The sequence below is a fragment of the Alexandromys fortis genome, unplaced genomic scaffold (genome assembly GCF_014885135.2).
Source record: "Alexandromys fortis isolate MF-2015 unplaced genomic scaffold, M_Fortis_MF-2015_v1.1 scaffold_90, whole genome shotgun sequence".
Taxonomy (NCBI): domain Eukaryota; kingdom Metazoa; phylum Chordata; class Mammalia; order Rodentia; family Cricetidae; genus Alexandromys; species Alexandromys fortis.
The window spans coordinates 2,586,744-2,595,954 of NW_026067985.1; positions in this window are offsets into that span (position 1 = coordinate 2,586,744).

Here is a 9,211-nt window from a genome sequence, read left to right on the forward strand (position 1 = left end):
GGATGAGGCTATCTGAGGACTTCTGTGTAAGTAAGTTCTTAAAGAAGTCCGGAGCAGGGCTGGAGAGATGGCTCAGTGGTTAAGAGCATTGCCTGCTCTTCCAAAGGTCCTGAGTTCAATTCCCGGCAACCACATGGTGGCTCACAACCATCTGTAAAGAGGTCTGGTGCCCTCTTCTGGCCAGCAGACATACACACAGACAGAATATTGTATACATAATAAATAAATAAATAATAATAATAAAAAAAAGAAGTCCGGGGCACAGGATTTAGATGCGTGACCAGCCAACACGTTCCACAGACTCACCCTGCTCCTAACCCAGTGACTATGCCCCACTGGTAGTTCAGGAGAATGACCAAGTTCCGACATTAAACAGTGTCTGGGCCATCACCACCCACAGAGCTTCACTCTGCCCAGGAGATAGGGCCAGGCATAAATGTGGGTCACTGCCATGGTGATGCTTGTGTCCCAGTGAAGACACCAGACATAGTGGAACTCACCTGTCAGCCCAGTGCTTGGGAAGCCAAGGCCAGTTAACTCGATGAGACTCTGAAAGGAAAGAAAGAAGGTAGGGAAGAGGCATGGGGGTGTCGAGTACAGCCTGGGAGGACCCTGGAGCAGTGAGTGGCTCTCAGCAAACCTTCTGAGGCTTCCTCTGGCCCTAGTGAGGAACCGTCTGTGGGGGGCCCTGGGAGAACCTGATAAGGCGTTGGTATAACTTAGGCAAGGAGTGGGAGCTCGTGGGAGAGCAGGAGCCAGGGAAAGATCACCTGGGCTCCCACATGCCCTCTGGGAGAGATTATAAAGGAGAGTCCACGGGCTCTGTAGCTCTTTCTAGGAGGTTACTGCTCACATGTCCCTGAAAAGGGGACTCCTAGGCCATTCGACACCCTGACCCCATGATTCTCAAGCAGGAACAGTTGGGTCCCTCTTGATGACAACAGGCGCTGTGTGACCTTATTTGTTGTCCAGATGGGACAACTTCTGGAGGTGCTGATGGCATCTAGGATGGGGAGGTGGCTCATCACCCCAGGTTTGCCAGGATGGTCCCAACCAGTACTGACCATCAGGCCCAATGTCGGGTTCAGCATCCCACCCTAAATTGGGCTCTTGCCTGCTGCCAGTTCCTCTCCCGTTTAGCCTGGTCCTGCCACTTGAGTTAATTTAGCCAGTACTTCATCAGATGGCTGGGGAGGCGTCCTCAGGCACACACCTCGTGGTGGAGAGCCACATTAACTCCATCTCACCAGCTCTTGACAGCGACACAGATCAGCTGCTCCTGTCATCGCAACAACGACCACGTGAGAAATAGGAGTGCTGGGGACAATTCATTACCCAGCTGTTAAGAGCAGCTAGGCAGGCACACAGCTCTCCCCATCCTGCCGCCTAGCGAGAGCAGGCCGCCGGGTAATGAAGCGGCTGCGAGCCCCCTCCTCTCCATAACCTCAACACGCCGCCGGAGCACAGCCTCCCGCGTACGGCTGCAGATCCAAAGGGCAGTGTCTGCGACAACAAACGGACAGGTTAATTTGTTTCCTGCCCTGTCCCCATCAGATAACCATACACACAGAACCAGCCACCCCCGCAGAGAGCACGACTCTAACGCAGCAGGGTGCGGAGAATCGCGTTCCACAGAAGGAAATAAAGTGACGTCATCACAGAGATGCATTTATTGGGGTCCGCTTGTTTAAAAACCACGTTTCCCTCTGCAGGTTATTCTCGCCTGCTTAGACATTCAAGCAACAAAATATCACACTTCCAGGTGGTATCTTTAAGGAGAGCTAATTAGGGCTCTTGGCACTTAGAACATGAAACATTTTACAATTTTCTGAAAAGCAATTTGCCAACATTAGCTAATTAAAACACCCGGCCTTCCACTGAGGGGTAGTGGGAAGAGAGTGGAATCCTCATCTCTAAGCATCTGTCTAGAGTTAAAAATCCAAATTCCTGTTGCTCCTACTACTTGGTCAAGGTTTCCTGAAGGCTGTTCCTTGTTGCTTTGAGCAACATGCCCAAAAGCATTTTAGAAAAGATCCCGGCTTCCTTCACATCTGCAATCTATAAAAGGGACAATACGGAAGGATCTTGGACACAAAGCCTGGTCTACTAAGCCAGGGGCTTCCAAACTAGGGTTGAAGGCTGAATCTGGCCCTTAGCTTGTGTTTATAAATAAAGTTTTATTGGTACATAACCAGACTCATTTGTTTGCAACGTTGACTTTAATAATTCTCAGTGTCCACAAAACCGAACCCATTTACAGCTGAATGTATTTATTCTTACAGAGAACACTTGCTGGACTCAGTGCTAAGCTGTCTACATATGTCCAACCATCACTTTCTAAACCAGGCAGTGACTTGGGGATATTATTAGACTGAAGGTAGGAAAGAGGATCTGAGAAAAAACAAGGGTTGCCTTCATTTGGCTCATCCTCCATAACACACTTAAAGTGATGGGACAGGGGCCTAGGAGGCTGGGAGGGAAGAGAGGGCATGGACTGGCATGGACTGTCTGTGTGTCTCACCTCTTTTTCTAAAAAGCTCAGCCCTGGGCACATCACCTCACCATTTCCGGTGCGTTACCCTCACGTGTAAAAGTGGGACACAGCAACTGCATTGTGGGGTGCCTGGGTTTTCTAAGTCTTTCCAACACTGTCGCACTTCTGTGAGAGGCTGCGGATATGGAGCCTGGGTACCTCTGTCCATGGCTTTGCAGAGGCCCCGGTACTGCCAGACACGTCTGTGAGGGAAAAAAAGCAGCATGCAGAGCCAGGAGCTCTCAAAGAATCCAGTGACATTCAAAACAGGCTTGGGGTCCACGCTCTGAGACAGTCCCCAGAATATGGCATGTGGCTGAGTGGTCAGAGTCAAGAACCCCATGCAAATTGGAGTCTCGTAGTTGCTCCCTTAGGACTATCTATCCATTGAAAAGCATATGGCCACTTATTCATTAAAATCACATGGTACTCAAGACGGAACACGATAGGCAAGAAGAGAAAATGCAGAAATAGATGGTCAACACTAAATTCCCATGATTCCAAAGACACAGTTTTTAAAAATGCAAAGGGGCCGTCCATAGAAAGAAAATATTCGCAAATTCGCAAACCTATGAGCACACAAGGCATCCGGCTAGGAAAATAAAGACGTCTGGGGAAGGATGGGTGTGGAGGTTTGAATGAATGCCCCCCTATAGGCTTGAGTATTTGAATTCCGGATCCCCAGTTGGTGGTGTGTGTATGGAAAGGGCTAGATAGGGTAGACATGCTGGAGGAAGATCATCACTGGAAGCGGGCTTTGAGATTAAAAGCCTCTCATCCCTTCCAGTTTGCCCTTTCTGCTCTGTGAAGACGTGAGCTCTCAGCTTCCTGTTCTGCCACCATGCCTGACATGCCTCCTTGCCAAGATGGGCTCTTAACCCACTGGAACCAAGAGCCAAACTGAACTCCTTTTTCTGCAAGTGGGTGTTATGACGGTGGTTTTTTATCACAGCAATAGAAAAGCAACTAATAGAGAGGTATATGCCTGTAATCCCAGCATCTGGGAACTAGAGGCAAGAGATCTGTAGTTCAAATCCAGCCTCGACTACATAGCAATTTTGAGGCCAGCCTGAGCTATAGGGCGCCATGGAGTAGAATGACTTTGAGATTCTGGGTATTTGAATTCCGGATCCCCAGTTGGTGGTGTGTGTATGGAAAGGGGATTTGGGTCCCCCCAAAAGAGAAACAAAGGGGACTAAATTGGACCCTGCAATCCCACTGCTAAGGATCCCCATATAAAACCACACACAAATTTCAAAGCAATGTGATTCAAAGCAGCCAAAAGGCAAAAGAGATCCAAATGTTCATCACAGAGGAACTACTGAACAAGTTGTGAGGGTGCCCTACAGTGCCCACTGCCTGGGGCTTCCAGCATCAGCACCTTGGACCCAAGTTCTTGGGGGTGGGCTGGTCTGATCACTGGGAGATGCTGGGCAGTGGCGTGGTCTCCACCATCAGATGCCAGAAAGCATATTCTCTGACAAACAAAAAACATTTTCAGGGCTGGTAAGATGTCTCAGCAGGTAAAGGCTCTTGCTGCCAAACCTGAGGACCTGGGTTCAATCCCTGGGACTCACACTGATTGAAGGAGAGCACAGATTACTTCAAGTTGTCTTCCAGCCTCCACAATGACTCTATGTCACACACACACACACACACACACATATCCACATACATACTTATACACACAAAGACATATAATAAGAAAAAGTCTGCAAGCATTACTGGACTCTGCACTGGAAGTCAAAGTCTCCCTCTAGGTCTATAGCTTAGCTCATCTTTCCCAGGTCCTGGGAGCCACCTGCAATCCTAGAATATTAAACTGGAAGGACCCTGGATGTCACTCTGTTTCACCCATCACAGAAAGACATATAGGCCAAGACATGCAGAGACCCAGCAGAGCCTCAGATGGTAAGGAGGCAGCATTTCTCTGAATTTGGAGATCAGCCCAGATGTCAGCACCTCCGAAGACTGAGCATTGGTTAGCCACAATAGAATGACCATAGGCTGGGTGGTTCAAACAGCAGAGCTATTTTTCCAGAGCTCGTGGATGGAGGCGGTGGGAGGCTGGTTTCTCCGGAGGTCTCTCTCCATGACTGGCAGGTGGCCACCTTCCCCCTATGTCCTCTCGCGGTCGTCCCTCTGCATGTGGTAGCTTATGTGTCTCTTGTTCTTCCTATAAGGACCAGTCACACTGGGTCGGGGCTTATCATGATGCTTCCTTTCAACTCAGTTGCTTCCATTATTGAAAAACCTTGAAATTCACAGTTCTTTACATAGCATGCGGTGTATGTATGTGTGAGCCACTGCAAACACGTCAATTCTTTACATAGCATGTGGTGTATGTATTTGTGCACCTCTGCAAACACGCCAATTCTTTACATAGCATGCGGTGTATGTATGAAGACAGTTTATGGGAGTGGTTTTTCTCCTTCCACCATGTGAGTCCCAGGGATCAAAACCAGGCGCTCAGCCTTGGCAGAAAGTGTCTTTACTTACTGAGCCATCTCATTGGCCCATCAATCATCTCTTTAAAGGCCCACCCTCCAAAGGGCCACATTCTGCAGGACCGGGGTAAGGCTGCAACCTATGGCTTTTGGGAGTCACAACTCAGTACTTGGTGAGAACCACAGGACACTAAGGTGTAGCCCACTTGTCAGAGCTACCCTAAAATGCTAAGTTACCCTTCTAGTCCATTCTCCCAAGTTCCTTCCTGGCAGCAACCAGCGGACAGAAGACAGAAGAGGAGCCTGGAGAGGTGGGTCAGTGGTTTCGAGCCTGTACTGCTCTTTATAGGACCCAAGTTTGATTTCTGGCACTACTTCAGGTGGTTTCCACCTGCCTGGAACTCCAGCTCCAGGGGCTCCAATGCCTGCGGCCTCCACGGGTACCTGCACTCATGAAAACCATAACCCACATACACAACATTAAAAATAATATAAACAAGTCTTTTTTTTAATGTGGAAACTTTTGCTTAAATAATAGATTTGACCCCAGGGCCAAAGAACAAATTTCAGGACAAATACTTAACCTGCTACCCTCCTGGGCTCCACGGAGAATCCCTACTGCCCCTGCAGCAAGGACAGGAAGTTCTCTTCACAGCAGAGGGTATCGTCTTGGCTGAAGCCAGGAAACAGCTCTAAACCCCTCTGCATTTGTGTCCAATAAGACAGAGATGCGAAGGCCCCTGCCTGGCTCAGAGGGTTGGCTGTCAGGTGAGCGCATACGCAGCCTTTTGAGCACTATGTCACAGGGGAATGCTCACGATGTGCCCCCCAGAGACGCCTGGTCTGGAATTTCCATAAGGCAGATGGCGTGCATGACCTTGAGCCAAGAAGAACCAGAATCAGAGCACAGGAATTCTCCTCTACCTATGAGGACGCAAAGGACGGGTGGTGTGAATGGTCCCCTCGCAATCCTGTTCGCTGCCACCCAAATACGACCAAGAAGATTCACCTACATTTTGTCCTGGGGTCGGGCAGAGGCTGAGAAGGGGGTGGCAGGGCACAGTAACACAGTGTCAGCTGCAGATCTGCTCTCACGTCCCTGAGGGTCCTGGTCCCCAAAATGCCAGGCCCAAGAAGGAGTTCTGATCTGCTGCCCATCAGCTGGCTCTCTGCCCACAGTCATTGTTTCCAGGGGGATCTTGGGCAAGCCTGGGCCACAGTCAACAACGGGTTCACACTAGGGATGGAAAAACTCATGCAGCTGGTGCCCCCAAGTGGCGCAGTCAGCAACTGTCAGCATGCTTGCCACCAGCACTGAGCTGCGCTGGCTGCAGCCTGATTCACTCTGTGGTCCCCCACGATGCTAAATCAGGTCAGCGAGCTTATTTACGTCAAATAAATCAGCAGAGACAAGTGGAGAGCCGCCTCGAGACTATTTGTCTTGGGTCAGTGCTAAGCACAGACGGCAGGCAAAAGCCCGGGCAGATTTGGATGTCATGGACAGAGCCCAAGGAACCTGGAGAGCTGTCCAGATCCACACCCAGTAGGAACATTTGTGTTTAGCGTGTGGGAGGGGAGACAGCACATCTCTAAGCATCCTAAGGAACACACTGAGGCCTTGACCCTTTAAAAAAAAAAAACTACCCTGTGGATGAGGCTTTTGCTGCTGGGGTAGGATATGGGCTGTCCTGAACACGGATCGGCTTTTTCAGGAAGACGATGGTCCACAGAGCCTTCCCTGGGCGTTTTTAAATCTTATTTTTAATTTTTTAAAGAATTACTTTTATTTGTATGGTGTTTTGCCTACATGTATGTAGATGCACCACAACCATACAAGGTGCACACAGGCCAGAAGAGGGAGCTGGGTCCCAGTGGAGTTACAGATGGGGAGCAACCACTGTCCTCTGGAGGAGCAACAAGTCCTTTTAATGCTTAGCTATCTCACTAGCCCCACTTTTTATTTTTATTCTTTTATTATTATTATTATTTTTAGTTCTTCGAGATAGGGTTTCTCTGTAGCTTTGGAGCCTGTCCTGGAACTAGCTCTTGTAGACCAGGCTGGCCTCGAACTCACAAAGATCCACCTGCCTCTGCCTCCCGAGTGCTGGGATTAAAGGTGTGCGCCACCAACGCCCGGCTTCCACTTTTTATTTTTGATGCCTGCTTTTAGTGATTTTTCCAGAACCAACAACACGCTCAAGTGATCTGGTGTGCTCTTGACTTCTTACCCAGCCCTCCCAGGACACTGCAGCCAGTCCCCGAAGATGCTGGATGCAGCTCAGCTCTGGCCCTGGGAAATGCCTGGAATCTGCCTGTGAAAGACAGACTTCTCTCCCCATTGGGTAAATTCAGACAAGGAGAAAGGGTGAAGAACGGGCAGGAGGCCATTATAAAGGGTTGTAGCCTCTCATGGGTTTCACTTCTCCAGGTTGGACCTTCTGCGTGGGAGGAGTTGACTACCTGGATAAAGTCAACCTGCCAGAACACAGCACTGTAAAAGAGCAGGCAGTGGGAGTCCATTCCTATCTATGCACAAATATAAAACATACATTTAGACACACGATGTGGCAAACTTCCCACTGCAGCTGTGGCTGTCCTCTGGGAACCAGGAACCTACTCTGGCTCAATGTAATTTTGAAGGCTTGTTTCTACCTTGTAAGAGACAGCCTTGTGCTGATACCCAGTGAAGTCGCTGCTCAGGAAACATGACGTGCTCTGGCCATCTCAAGGCCTCTGAGCATCTCTGGGCTGCACGAAGGGAATCTGCATGCACATAGCCCTGGGCATCCCAGCCAAAAGGCAGCTGTCTCCACAGATGCATGGACAGCACAGGTGACAAGCAGATGGTGCCCAGGAAAACCAGAGAAGGACGACGGAGAAAATGTTTGGCCAGGTTTGGTCTGTCTTCAGGATTCCTTGAGGAGGGATTGTTTTGAGGACCACTGGGGTCTGGATGGCTGGTGTCCACCTACCCTGTGGGAATCGCAGTCCACAGAGGGCAATGAAGAGACACGGCTCTGGTCATGTTTGGTTTCTGGGTAGTCAGAGTCGGGATCTAGGATCAGTATATGTGTTGGCAATCACTCCAAGCAGACAATGACAATGAGTTTACCCAAGTTCGCAGATGCCTGGGCTCCTGTGAAGTGGGTCAGGGTGCTGTTCAGACTTCAGGCCACCTCTACTCACACCCCGTGCACAAACACATGCACACACACATACATATACACAGACACACGTGCCCAATACATGTGACATGCCTAGAGCAACACATAGATTATCACATTTATCCCAATTGCCAACATCTGATCAAGGAAGTATTTTATTAAACTTTAAAAACGATTTTGTGTGTGTTTCAGACAAGCGTCACTATGAAGGCCAAGCTATCCTTGAACTTGGATTTCTCCTCCCCCAGCCTCCTGAGTACTGGCAATTAAACCATGTGCCACCATACCTGGCTCAACACCTACAACCCAATAGATCTGTCCACACGGGACAGGACAAACGCATTCGTGATGCTCATGTACACGCATGCACACACACACACACACACACACACACACACACACACACGCACGCACATCTTCTTGGAACAGGCATGGCCAGTGGACTAGAACTCGTTGTCTGTAACACAGACTTCTTTCCCATTCAGCCCACACCACACGTGCCTGCACTGCAGGCTATCTGTGTGTTTTCCAACTGCAGGCTTACATTCCACACCACACAAAACAACCTGTTTCTAGTTCTGCTGTTTGATCCCTCTCACCCACGGGATGCAGGGTCCTGATAGATTCAATAGACATGCACATGGAGACATCTGAACAACTGCTTCTCCTCTTTTTACTGGCAGCTCAATTCTGTGGTTGCTTATGTATTTGGTGCCAGGGTCTCATCTTGTAAAACCCAGGCTGAGCTCGAATGCACAATCCCCCTGCCTCAGCCTCCCCAGTGAGGGGATTACAGCCCCCATGCTCTCACCACAGGCTGCTGGATCTGTTTCTTTGCAGTATTTAAGGCTGTGTCTTTGTTCCTTAGTTCTGGACTCTCGATGGGAACAACCCTAGGTTGTACGTCTTTGGAGGGCTGCTGAGGCTCAGCTGAGAGTCCAGAGTTGGTGGCACAGATCTAACCACCCTGCTCACAGCACAGTGGCAGACCAAATCACCTTCACATCTGGATGGGGAATGCTGCGGACTGAGGGAAACCAGTGACGTTGGCAGCCAGAGCTGCAGTC